The sequence below is a fragment of the Cavia porcellus genome, unplaced genomic scaffold, assembly GCF_034190915.1.
Source record: "Cavia porcellus strain 051 isolate PalLab524CR breed Dunkin Hartley unplaced genomic scaffold, mCavPor4.1 scaffold_21, whole genome shotgun sequence".
NCBI classification, from domain to species: domain Eukaryota; kingdom Metazoa; phylum Chordata; class Mammalia; order Rodentia; family Caviidae; genus Cavia; species Cavia porcellus.
In genome coordinates, this window is record NW_026947504.1 from 12888936 (window position 1) to 12902973 (window position 14038).

A 14038-nucleotide genomic window follows, 5' to 3' on the forward strand; every position below is an offset into this window, starting at 1 on the left:
TTTGATCTTGTTCCTGAGGTCATGATACAGCTCTGGAGGGCCTTCCTTGATCAGGTATAATCTGGTCTCTGGAAATAAGAATGATACAACATTCTTTAGAACAGGGATTTCAGTAGACATTTAAGTAATCGCATTTCCTGACTTAACTTTGCTTTTATATATGTATACAAGGCCCAGTTATTTTCACATTTCAGTAAACATAGTCTCTTTTGGTATCACCTTAATGGCATGATATGTCTTTTATTTGCAGCAAGTCTTAAGCTTATACAGCATTGCATGAGCCACTTAATTCTAAATTCCAACAGACACAATTTTACCCACAGGGAGTCTCTGTCACAGCAAAAATCAGCTCACATATTTTTATTTATCAACACTTGACAGCTGACTTCTGCAGGATGCTGGTTGAGATCCACTGCCAGGAAGCACTCAGATACAAAAATGGTCTCCAGCACCATGCATTCAAAGGAAATCTTTATAACACAAAGTTTCCTCCCCTGGCCTGTCATACAACCTGGTATGCATACCACTAGCATGATTCCATGACACTAAAAAATAAATAGACCACCAAATGCAGAGCATTAGGCTTATAAGTGTCATTAGAAGTACTAGAAAATACCAACTTATGCTGCATAGAATGTGTTCAACAAACTAAGAACAAAACTCTGATGCTAGAGGATAGGAAAGTTAGAAAAAATATATTCTAAAGAACTTTTAGAATATATTAAATATATTCTAAAGTACTTTTCTCAGGAAAAAGTGTGCTCTGCTCTGAAGGCAATAAACATTTCAGGACAGTGAAGAGAACCTGTAAAGCAGGGCTAGAAGAGAGATGAGCAGAGCCTGAAGTGGCACTGTGCTTATGGCATAGCCTTGTCAGGGAGCACCTTCCCTACATATGTAGATGGCATTCTGTTGGTGGATCATTTTTCCCCACTACGAATTGATACCTCCAGTTCCCATGCAGGCACTTGTCTAGATCAATGTCCCACTGTGAATGAATCCTGACAGCTGCTGCTCTTCACCGTGGTGCTGATGAAATCTCTCGCAAAGAGGACCAGGGAGCCAACCATTCTTACCTGTTAGCTGTCTCCTCTTTGGCAACAAGTAATAGAATCACAGAGAAAAACAAAGAGATTACATACAAAAAGGGGAAATGATTAAATACAGCTGGGTTAGCATATGGAAAAAAATCATCACCTAAATGCTATTATGGAAACTCATTTTGGCCTAAAGGCATTGCTTTTCTGATTCATTTCCTTTCCTGGCTCCTTTCCCTCATCCTTAAATTCTCTGTTCAGTTCTTGGTGGATTAAGTGGAGAGAAAAAGAAAAGGTCAATTGCTCTTTAGTAAGCAGCTATTTCATCTTTAAACCAGAAGTGCAGATTCAATACCTGTAATCCACAGTGAAATTTAATACAATGACTTCTGATTCTCTTGGAATTACAGATTCAATCTTCAGGAGAAATGAGAGACAGAATCAGTAAATCTATAAATATGTGACATGCTAAGGAAAGTGCAGTGTCTGAGATATGGATCATTTTCTCGAGATCTGGTTGGAGAATCAAGAACAAGTGATAAATGTGTGGCATGCACGCCTCTTCTCACTTCACCTGCCCCGTGATAGGCATCACTGAAATTGATCATGGTGTCTCTCCTGCAGAGCTCCCTCGTAACCTCAGAATTCCTTGGAACCAGCAGTTCCCTCACCAGTGTCAGTCTTTAAGAGTTAGTATATGATATGAAATATACTTCCTACCTCTGGTCACAATAAAGATAAAAAATAACAGCACATTACTAGATTTCATTGTGAAGAATCTAATTTTATGGTACAAAAAAGAGGGCAGTAGGGAGTCACAAGGAGCTTCACGGAGGAAGAGGGACTTTAATTGGCTGTGGGCATTCAGACAGAATTTAAAAGTAAGGCAGACTAAACACCTTCCCACATGGTGCAGCATACAGGAGCTGACAGGAAGAATCCTTTTCCTTTAAGGCCCCCAAGGCAGCAATATTCTTCGGAGCAGGCAGGCCCACCTCCGCTAGCAGTAGCACCTGCAGCCTCTGCACAATCCTCTCTGCTTGCAGCAGGCTGAGTCACCTCTAGAAAGCAGCCTAGCAAAGCACAGTGACCCTCGAACTGCTGCCTCCATGAGCCACGCGGGCCTTCTTTGCCTAATGTACCACATTATTAATTGTTTTACTGAATTAATTCATTTAAATTGGCTCACTTTTTAATTTATATAAATTAAGTTTTAAAAAAGAAATGCTTTTTTTACCCCAGTGGGAAAAAAGCAGTTTATTTACCTATGGTAATTTATTTATATTTTAAAGCAAAAAAAGGAATAAAAATGATGATACAGACTTTCAAGACAACATAACAGGAGATTATTGCATACTGTTGTCTTCAAAGTAGTTGTTTAGACTACAATATAAAGGCATGTAACAAATGATCAAACAATCAAACAATGAAAGTACAAAATGTTCTTTTTAATGAAATAACAGATGAATATCATAGTTATCTATAAATACCTTTTAAAAATACTCATTTATGTCCTCCCAATGTAATTTCATGTGCCTCTAACAGTAAGTCTCTATAAATACGTACCACATCAGTTTTATTGAGTCAGAGTGTGTGTTTTAGAGCAAAATAGACCTAAATCCTAACATCAGCTGTATTACTTGGGCCCAGGAAACTTAGATAAAATATTGAACTCTAAATTCCCTCATATGTAAAATGGGAACAGAACCCAGTGCATGGCGTAGTCTGTGAATTCACTGGGAATATTCTTACAAGATGCTTAGCAGAGTGCTCAGTATCCACTGCTTTTAAGGACTTTTAAGTCACTTTATTTTATTCTACTTGGGGACAGATATTCCCACTCAACCATTATTTACATGCAACTTTTATTTATGTGCAGTAGAATGAAACCAACATGGGCTAAGGAATCAGTCTGACACTTGAAGAAATCTGGGTTTCATCACTTCTGGATGTGCAGCCTGGGCAATTTTTTTTTAAACAAAAAAAAATTAAAATGATGGTACAGAATTTCAAAACAAAATAATAAGACATTAACAATGGTTAATACATTGTGTATGGTTATCTTCAAAATAGTTGATCAGATCACAAGATACAGGCATGAAAAAAATAAACAATGAAGGCACTAATCATTCTTTTTGATAAACTAATAGAGATCAGTAGTATTATTATCTATATTGTGTATATATAATATTTTCCCTTCTTTCTTTTCTCCTTCCCCCCTTTCGAGTTATTCTTCCCATTTAAGCAGTTTCTTTCTCTTTCACTTTTACAGTATCTGTTGTACATTTTGGATCTTATTTATGCTTTCAATTTTTTACACTAGGGAGACAATATGTTGTTTACACATGTGAATCTAGTTATTTCACTTATGAGTGTAGTCTCAAGTTGCATTCATTCACCTATAAAAGCTTCAAGTTTATCTTTCTTTAGAGCTGAGTTTTACTCCTTTAAATAAAAATATCACATCTTTTGTATTCATTCCTCTATTGATGGGCATTTGAGTTGTTTCCAAGATTTAGCTATTATAAATTCTACTATTATAAGCATCAGTGTACATATAGCTGTGCTGTGCTGTTTTAAATTCTTCCAAGAAATTACTCAGAAGGGAAACAACTGGATCAAATGGGACCTCCAATCCTAGCTTTTTGAAGAATCTCCACATTGATTTCCACAGTGGTTGCACCAGTCTACACTACCGCCAACAGTGCAGAAGGGTTGCATTTTCCCCCCAGGCTCACCAGTATTTATTACTGGTTGATTTTTGATGATAGTCATTCTTTCTAGAATGAGATGGAATCTCAGTGCTGTTTTAATTTGTATCTCTCAGATGACCAAAGATATCAAACGTTTTTCATATATTATTTGCCATTTGTAGTTCTTTATCTGAGAAGTATGCATTTATCTCAAATGATGGGCAAGTTATTCCTTTAAGCTCTTAGCTACTTTATTTATAAAATGGGAATTAATGTGCAAGGGGTGATCAAAATTTACAGTGAATATTCAAAACACCTTCCTTATTTCCCATCTGTTATGGTTTATGTTTAGATGTCCCCCAAGCCTCATGCACTCAACTGGGGCTTTGGGAGTTTATTGGACATAGACATGTTATGCTCATCAGTGGGTTAACCCATTGATGAGTTTAAAGCTAAATGTGATTTGGGAGGTGAAGTCTGATTAGAGGAAGTGAGTCACTGAGGGCATGTCCTGGGTTTATTTCTTCTCTGTTCTTCCTTTGATCTCTCTCTCTGTCTCTGTCTCTGTCTGTCTCTCTCTCTCTCTCTCTCTCTCTCTCTCTCTCTCTCTCCCTCTCCCTCTCCCCCTCCCTATCCCAGACACCATGCCATTGGCTCTTTCTCCTCTGCCAGTCACCCCACCTTGGAGCCAATGAACTATGACTGAAGCTTCTACAAAGTGTGGGCCAAAATAAACCTTTCACCCTTAAAGCTACAAGTGTCCAGTATTATGTCTCAGCAATTAAAAAATAATTAAGATATCATCTTTCTTGCCACTTTCTGAAGCAATTATTAGGTGTGATTTTAAAAATAAAATAATAAATAGTAAATGCCCCTGCAGAATGTTGTCCAACAGACAGGCTCATACATTATGATATATACTTGCCTGCTTTAGTCACTGGATCTGACACAGTGTGACTTCTGGCTCTTCCCATAAGTCAAAATGGTCAGGAGGGGTAAATATTTTTAAATTGATTCAGGACACTGAGACAGTCAAGACAGCGAATAAAAGATATGAGAAAGGACTTTTACAACTACTTTTAAAAAGTGGCAAAAAGATTAGGGGATAAATGTGTTTGAAGTGAAAAGGAATGTTCTTAGGTGGGTTAATAGCAAAGTATCTTTTACTGTAATCAATTTGTTTAAATTTAAACACACATCATATTTTTCAATCACAGCTCATAAATACTTCTAAGTCAAAAGAGAGAAACCTTGAGAAAAATCTCAAATCCTGTGGGAAGGACATGGCCTCTGAGTGCTGCCCAAAGAAGGAATTTCTGTTCTTTAATTGACATGCAAATTTGATGCTACTTTAAAGAGCCTAGATCTGGTATCTCCTCTCTGCTATCCAAAAGACAGGCCATTGGAGCTTCTGATTTTTCTTTTACTCTATTTCTTTGGCCAGCAAGAGACCAGATCCCGCTGCCTGAGACTGTCCTTTCCCCGGTGAAAGCTCTCACTGCAGCCTTTAACTCAATGGGCCTACTAGTGGCTCTGGGAATTCCTCTTGACAGGCAGATGTAGCAGCCCTGTCTCCATTTATTCCTTTGCCTTTCAATTTAGCACTCCCTCTCCAGCAGTAACTGCAGAACGGCTTTGCTGAAGTGGACTCATGCTACTAGAAATGGTCCTGAGACCCATAACTCATTTCACTGCAGCTGCCAAGGAGCTGTCAGACAATGGGTCTTACAACCATAGGTCAGATTTAAACTGTGACCTCAAGGAAATGCACATGCTCCACATCCCATTAAAAGTGGCTTGAGCCAGACACTGCCTCCCATGGAGTCTATCAACTTTGTTTTGGTTGCTGGGTCAGGGCTGATGTTTGCTTTGAGAAAAGAAAGGAAAGTTGGTCTCTCCTAGAGCCCTAGGTTTCACTCAAAATATTTTTGTTTCCTGTTTAGCAAACCCTCATCCATTTACTTCCAGTTATGAGCTTAGCTCTACAAAAAAACACAAAAACCTAAAGCAAGAGACACTCCAAGAGAATTTCTATCCATCATATTAACTACTTACTGAATGGTGTAGAAGGGCAGGTAGGTTTCAACTTGAGTGGTCATGTGGATGAATAGTTGCTAATGACAACCTGCAACACTGGGTTGACAATGTTAAATTGGAAAAGGTGGATCAACTAGCAATATCAGTCTTGGATACGGAATTGGGGAAAAAAGCATCAATGATCCCACATATTTAGTGACCTTAGAGAGTGAATATGCTGCTACTTTCTTTAATGATTTTCTTGGGCTCCAAGTCAGCTTTCTTGCCTGGGCTCCACACTCCAGTCCTTTCCCCACTCAGCTACCATAGTCACTAGTAACATAGGAATGTTGCCGTATCATTCTGTTCTTGCTCATATTGCCCTTAATATGAGCACTGAACAACGGCGTGTCTAACTGAGCTCCAGCCTGTCTCTCCAGCCACTTCTCTTATCACTCCTAACCACTATGCCCCGGTCACCTCAAATTTATTGCACTCCCTGAAATGCTCCTCACTTTCTCCCATACTGCCCTTTCCTCTTATTCTCATTATAAAAGTTTATCTTTCAAAGCTGAATTGAAATACTTCCTAGTCTCTCTATGCTACAGACTCCAAGACCTAATTGGTCTGTTTGGATCATCTACCCACCTCTGGACCAATCATTATGCTCAAGAAGATGGAATTTTCTGATTGTTTGGGTATAGGTCAGATTCCATCCCTGCAGCAAGAGAGATAAATCAACTCAGCTCAAACAATAGGTACTGACACTGAGATAGATTGGGTTCATGCTAGGAAGATCTGGAGTGTTCTTTCCAGAAAAGTAAGGAACCTGTTTCAGACAGGGAAATATAATACAGGTACATACACAAAAAATGATCAATTTAAGCTTATAATATATCTATTCAACTCACTCATCCAATTGCCTAGTGGCAGAGCCTGTGAGCACAGTGTAGGACCAGCACTTTTCCTTCGCTCGTTGGAAGTGCCCAGGCAGTCCACTCAGTCCCTTTGGATCGTGGTTATTATTTGTCTGCATTTACTGCATATTTCCCCATCCTGTGAAGCAATTTATGGGTCTTGGGGCAGGCTGCAGAGACAAGCATTTCTCAAGTCTCTCCTTGACAAGCAGAGAAAGGAATTTATGTGAAGTGTTTGTGATATGTAGTTTATCTCCTAATGAAATTTATTCCAGTTTTTGTGTTTGCTTAGAGCACACAGATTCAGAAATAATGCAGTCATTAAACAATGGAATACATGTGACAAACTGAAAATATTTAAAATCTCCTCTAGTGGTGACAAAAGATAGAGGGGATAAAATAGACAATGAAAGAGAAGTTTCGTTAATGATAAAAGATGAGAAATCTCTAGTGAATACATAAGGCACGATCCAAATGTATGATAAATGTTTAATTTCTAAAAATTTTTGTTATAGTAGTAGCTTGGGTTTTAGCTCAGTGGCATAAGCACCTGCCTGGCAAGCAGAAGGTCATGAGTTTGATACACAGTGCCAAAAAAAAAAAAAAAAAAAAAGGACAGTAAAGGACAAATCCCCTCAAATATTTCCCCTAACTTTGAACACACATATCTCACGTTCTTGCCACTTTCTGAAGCAGTTCTAGTCTTCTGTGCTTTTACAAGGTGCACACAAACATGATGTATACTGCTGCCTGGTGCCATTCAACCTAAAGAAGGCTTGAACAAAGATTAAAGTTTGGCACCATCCTCCTCACTCATTGCATCTGGGGCCTTGCAACTTCTGGCTCTTTCTCAACTTTAAAACGTTCAGGAAAAGTAAAAGTTTTGAATCAACTCAGAACATGAAGCGAATCACAGCAGAGCAACTAAATACCAAAACAAAGAGCTTCCAGATCTGCTTCAGAAAATGGCAAGGATATGGGGCATGTTTGAAGTGAGTTATAGTATTACGCGGGGGATTAATGGCATTGTGTCTTTTACTATAATAAACTCTTTTGAAAACAAGCATTCAGTTTATTTTTCAACATACATATATATTATTCCGGGGATTTTATTTAAAATTACATCTGATTTTTAAACCTCAATATGCAAGGAAAAACCATAATCACTCATAGTTAATTCCTGAGAAGTCTAAGAAATGTGTGTAAATGTTAACCATTAAGTTGATACTTTCCATGGAGTTTTAGTTTTTAACTCTCAAATTCCACTTTCTGTGCTGAGTGTAATAGGAAACATACTGGTTTTATATATTTAAAAAACTGCATTCAAATTGCAACCCAAAAGAGTTTAGCTCTATTGTCAAGAATAAACAGCTTGGGGGCTAGGGATTTAGCTCAGCGGCATAAGCGTTTGCCTTGCAAGTAGGCAGTCGTGAGTTCGATCCCCGATTCCGATAAAAAGGGAAAAGTCCAAAAAAAAAAAAAAAAAAAAAAAGAATAAACAGCTTGTTCAAAAGTATTCGTACTTCCACTTTAAAATACTAATAACACTGACTCCAAAGTGGAACCCGTGCAATAAAGGCATATTTATATAATGTCAAAAAGCACATATTTCTGTTTTGCTTTTAAATGGTACATTTTTTTTGGAGTTGTTTCTGCGCCTTCTAACCTCTTTCATTGATTCTAGAATCTGTTTTCTTGTTGGGTTCATGTTATTTTTCTCACAGTAACTTTGAAGTATAATTTACTCCTAACACCCTCAGTCATCTGATCTTTTACCTAAAGAGAAAAATAAAATAAAATTCAAAATGAGGCAATAGGAGTAACAATGGTTAACGTGTTACATATTAAAGTAGTTTCTCAGGTTACAAAATAGAGGCACAAAAATTTGATCAAACAATATAGCAAAAACCTCCTTTTTCAATGACCTAGTACAAATCACTAGTATAAATATCTTAACTGCCTTGTGTGTATACATATTTTTTCTTCTCCTTTCTTTTTTTCCTTCTTTCCTTCATCCCAGATTGTCTTTCCCTCTGAAGACTTGCTTACCATTTCACAATATTTAGTGTACATTTTGTTTTATTTAATATTTCAGCTTCTTACACATATGTCACTCTGACTTATTTCATTTATGAGTACGGTCTCATGTTACACCCATTTATCTATAAAAGTCTCAAGTTTACCTTTCTTAAAACTGAGTAGTACTCCATTGCATAAAAATAACACAACTCTCTTATCTATTCCTCATTTGATTGGTACTAGAGTTGTTCCAATATTTATTACAAGTTGTGCTGCTAGAAAAATGGGTGCACACATGTGTTTTGTGGTATGAAGTTTTTAATTCTTCTGGGAAAATACCCAGAAAAAGGAATAGCTGGATCAAATGGAACCTCCAATTCTATTTTTTGAGGAATCTCCATACTAATTCACAGTGGTTGTACCACTCTACACTCCCACCAACAGTGGAGAAGGGTTCCTTTTTCCCCACAGCCTCGCAAGCATTTGTTGTTTGCTGATTTCTTGATGATAGCCATTCTTTCTAGAGTGAGATGAAAGCTCACTGTTGTTGTGATTTTCAATCTCTCAAACGATCAGTGATGCTGAACATTTTTTCCTATATTTATTTGCCATTTATATTTTTTCATCTGAAGAAGGTGTATTTATCTCAGATTCCCATTTTTAGATTGGGTCCTTGAATTTTAAGGGCTTGATTTAAAAAAAAAATTAAGTTTTAAATGGAAGCCCTTTGTCTGAGGAACAGTTGGATAAGACATTTTCCCAATTCGTAAGTTTTCTTTTCACTCTGTTGGAAATTTCTTTTGACATGCAAAAACTTTTTAATAAGATGAGATCCCAGTTGTTGATTCTGGGAAGTATTTTCCATGCAGTTTGCATTTTATTCATGAACTATCTGCTTACCCCTGTTTCTTCAAAATTTCTACCTACTGTGTCTTCCAGCAGATTTAGTGTTTCTTTCTCAATATTTAGATCTTTGATCCATTTTGGCTTTAGTTTAGTGCATGGTGATAAACATGGCTCTAGTTTTGGTCTTTGGCATGTAGAGATCCAGTTTTTCCAACACCATTTATTAAAGAGGCAATGTTTTTTCCAGTGAACATTTGGCCCTTTGTCAAAGATAAGGTGGCTGAGTGTGTCTGTAGCTTTGTCCACTTCTTCTAATGTAATCCACTGATTTTCAGGTTTGGTTTCTTTGTTGTTGTTGCTGTTGTGTGTGGGGGAGGGTGTTTTGTTGTTGTTTTATTTTGTTTTGTTTTTGCCAGTATCCTGCTGATTTTACCCACAGTAGCTTTGTACATAGTTCCAGAAAAGAGATTGTGATGATTCTTGCTTTGCATTTGCTGTACAAAATTGTTTTTACTATTCTAAATTTTCTCTAGTTCCAAATGAATTTTAGGAATGTTTTCTCTAGTTCTAGGAGGTATACTAAGAATATTTTGACCAGGATTGCATTAAATCTGTATAACAATTTTAGGAATACGACCATTTTTACTATGCTTGTTCTTTATATCTATAAGCAAGAGATGGATATTTTCCCATTTTCTGATATCCTCTTTGATCTCCCTTTTCAGAGTATTGTAATTTGTAATACATAGACCTTTTGCTTCCTTTGTTAGATTGATTCTTAAATATTTCATGCTTTTAATACTATTGTGAAATGTGTTCTCTAATATCTCTCTCTCTCTCTCTCTCTCTCTCTCTCTCTGTCTGTCTCTTTCTCTCTCTTATCAGTGAGTTTGTTGTTTTTGTACAGGAGTGCTATTGAGTTTTAACTGTTGCCTTTGTATCCAGTTATGCTACTAAATTTGGTTGTTAAATCGGGGAGCCTTTTGGTGGTGTTTTTTGAGCCTTGCATGTAGTGTATCATGCCATCTGCAAATAGACATAATTTAACTTCTTCCTTTCCTATCCTTTTTTCTTTTATTTTCTCTCTCTTGTCTAATTGCTCTAGCTTGTATTTCCAGAACCATATTAAATAGAAATGGTGATAATGGACATACTTGCCTCCAGGAAAGTTAGGGAATATTGCCTGTCTCTCAATTTCACTGAAGAGTTTGAGGAGTATTGGCATTAAATCTCCTATAAATTTCTTGTAGAATTCAGCAGTGAACCCCTCAGGACTGGAGCTTTTATTTGTTAACAAGATTTTAATTATATTTTAAATTTCATTAACCATTTTGGGGTTTTCAGAATTTTTTTATCTTCTTGATTCAACTTTGGTAATGCATATGCCTCTATGAATCTGTCCATTTCTTCTGTGTTTTCCAGCTTATGAGAGTAAAGATCTTTGAAGCAGGTTGTTCCTTCCTAGTTGACCTTCCTTCTGAATATCTACAGAATCTATAGTGATTTCACCCTTTTCATTCTTTGTAGCATGAATTTGAGCCTTTTCTTTCCTTTTTATTTTATTTTTGATATGGTTTTCAGTCACCTGGTATTTGACAAAGAGGCCAAACATGTTTCCTAAAAGAATTATAGCCCGTTTAATAGAATGGTGCTAGAATGACTGACTTTCTACATGCCAAAGACCAAAACTAGACTCGTGTCTCTCATCATACAGTAAACTAAAATCAGAATGGATCAAAAATCTAAATATTTAAACAGAAACACTAAGTCTGCTAGGAAAGAGAATAAGTAGAACTCTTGAAAACATTGGTGTAGGCAAAGACTTCGTGAATAAAACTCCAATAGCACAGGAAATATTACAAAGAATTAACAACTGGGATCTCATCTTATTAAAAAGCTCGTATATATCAAAAGAAATCACCAGCAGAGTGAAGAGACTACCTGCAGGATGGGAAATTTTTTTCCCAGTTGTACCCCAGACAATGGACTAAAATCTAGACTATTTGAAGAACTCAATAAATCATACCCCCTCCCCCAAGTTTAAAAACCCACTCAAAAAATGGGCATCTGCCATGAATAGTCACTTCTCAGGTGAGGAAGTACAAATGGCAAATAAATATATGGAAAAAATGTTCAGTGTCTGGCTTTTGAGTAATGCAGGTTAAAACAATGCTGAGATTCCATGTCATTCCAGAAAGAATGCCAACCATCAAGAAACTGATAACAAATGCTGGCGGCAATGTGCAAAAAAAGGTACCCTTCTCCACTGTTGAAAATGAAAATTGCAAGTACCATTTGACCAAGATATTCTTCTTGTCAGTATCTCCCCAAAAGAATGAAAAAACACCCTATTAGAGAGATATACTTGCACACATGTTTATAGCAGCACAGTTTATAACAGTTAAGTCTTGGAAATAGCCCAAACACCCATCACCTGATGAATGGATAAATAAAATCTGGAGTTTTTATACACTGTAGTATTCTACCATTAAGAAGAAAAAGCTTAAGACATTTATAGCTAAATGTTTGCACCTCAAGTTCATATTCTTAAGTAAAATAAATTAGTCACATATGTATATATCACATCATTTCGCTGGTGTAAGACACCTAAAAGTGTAAACAAGGATCAATATGTATAATAGATACTGTGAAATAGGAAGAAAATGTTCAGATGGGAAGGGAACTGGGAAGGGGAAAGAGATAAATGAAGGAAAAAGGAAAAACTGAAAAAATAAGGAAAAATTGAAACAAACTTTGTTAATAAGGAGGGGAAGAGCTATTAAAGGGAGGAGGAGGGAATTGGAAAAAAGAAGAATCAAGGTATAGCATGCACAGGTACAAACTCCCTATAAGGAGTGTGATATATATATATATATATATATATATATATATATATACACACACACACACACACACGCACGCACAATGTACCAATAAACACACTTAATTTAAAAATACATTTATCATGTGTATTAGGTGATTGTAACAACATAACTTGCCTAGTACTATGCCATTGGTAAATGGAGAGCCAGCTGTTGGGCACAAATATAGTCAAGCTCTGGCCATGTAGAATCTGCGTCTTACTATGTCACACTTTCTTCAGCAAAGGGGCTTGGAAGTGAGATAAGACTGGGTTCAAACTCCATCTCTGCTACTTACCAACTAGAGACTTCAGCAAATTATTCCGTGTCTCTGCTTCTGGGACTGCATCTGTTTTGTGAAGATAACAATATCACATAAAATCCCTAGCACCACAACTGGTACTCATATGTTAGCTTTATCCCTACTGATGCCAAGTATGCTAATTATACATGGGTTTAGTATCTAGCCAGTGCCATGGAGTGGATTTGGCTTTAGGAGAATGTTAAAAGAAAGTGCATGTCTAGAAATGACCGAGTGAATGCATGTAAAGACCAAAAACAAACAAACAAAAAAGTATTAAATAGACATGATGCTCAAAAGCTGGTTTTGGCTTTGAGTAATATAATTCATTTGAAGAGTGGAAACTTAGTTTGTGAATTGTTGACAGTGGTCCAAAAGTCATATTAGGATTTTGGAAAAGAAGAACTGAGCTATTGATCTGCACATTCAAGAAATATCAGAATTGATTCAGTGGTCCTTTGTGACAGAGTAAGTACTGCCAAAATGATCCTTACACAGTGCTTGTCTTATGTGTTAAATTCTTCAACAAAAGACAGAGACCACAGCCAAAGGAGAAAGTCTGGCTCTTGTAATTATCCAGCTGGTGCCTTCTGACAAGCTAATGATCAAATTAAATCATCTCCACAACAAATTTAATTGGTTGCATTGAAATAGATCATCAAAGTGGCTTTAAAAAATGATATCCAGACAATCTCAAGCCTATTTGTATGTTCCAACAAAACCTCAGCAACAAGATAAATTTAGGCAGATGAAAAAGTATAGCTATTTATTTTTGTGTTTCCAAATAGTTGACAAGTATTCAAATCAGACATGAGGCCATATTTAATCAGAGCCCATCCTCACTGACTCATGTGAGAAATGATTAATATTAACCTCCATAGTAACCATTTATTGAAAAACTGTTAGGAAATGAACACATAAAATGCACTACATAGTATACTCCTCGCATTTACATTTCAATGCAACACATATAACTATCACCCCATATTGTAGATAAAGTAGCTCAGACAGCAATCAGTACACACAGCTGGATCACTGGTTATCTGTGAACAGAAAAATGTAAGTTCAAATCAAGAATGTTATTATTTCCTGTAACAGGAAGTCAGAAGCACAGTGAGCCCTGAAAATGATTGATTTTGTTGACTAATAGCTTAATAGTGCTGTTCGGGTCAGGTCCAAAGTTCTCCCTGCCTCTTACCATCCAAAGATTCTGGCAGTTGCTGTTTTCAAATCTACAATCACCTCCTGTGGATTACTCTTATGAAAGAGAAATTTTCCTCAGAAGCACCTCTTCATGCTCCCCAGCTTCCCTTCATTCCTCATTGGCCAGAAATATATCAGGCATTCA

General features: G+C 36.7%; 1 protein-coding gene across 5 annotated transcripts in view; it reads right to left on the bottom strand.

The window, feature by feature from the left end:
- Prelid2 (PRELI domain containing 2) overlaps positions 1–14038 on the bottom strand; it is a 396128-nt gene that overhangs the window by 162584 nt on the left and 219506 nt on the right. For 3 of the 5 annotated variants that reach the window (XR_010041653.1, XR_010041651.1, XR_010041655.1), the window contains one exon: positions 1–14038. This exon is cut by the window's right edge and continues 23494 nt beyond it. The exons of the other annotated variants lie outside the window; for them this stretch is intronic. The gene's annotated coding sequence lies outside the window, so the exon portion shown is untranslated. 5 annotated transcript variants of the gene reach the window in all.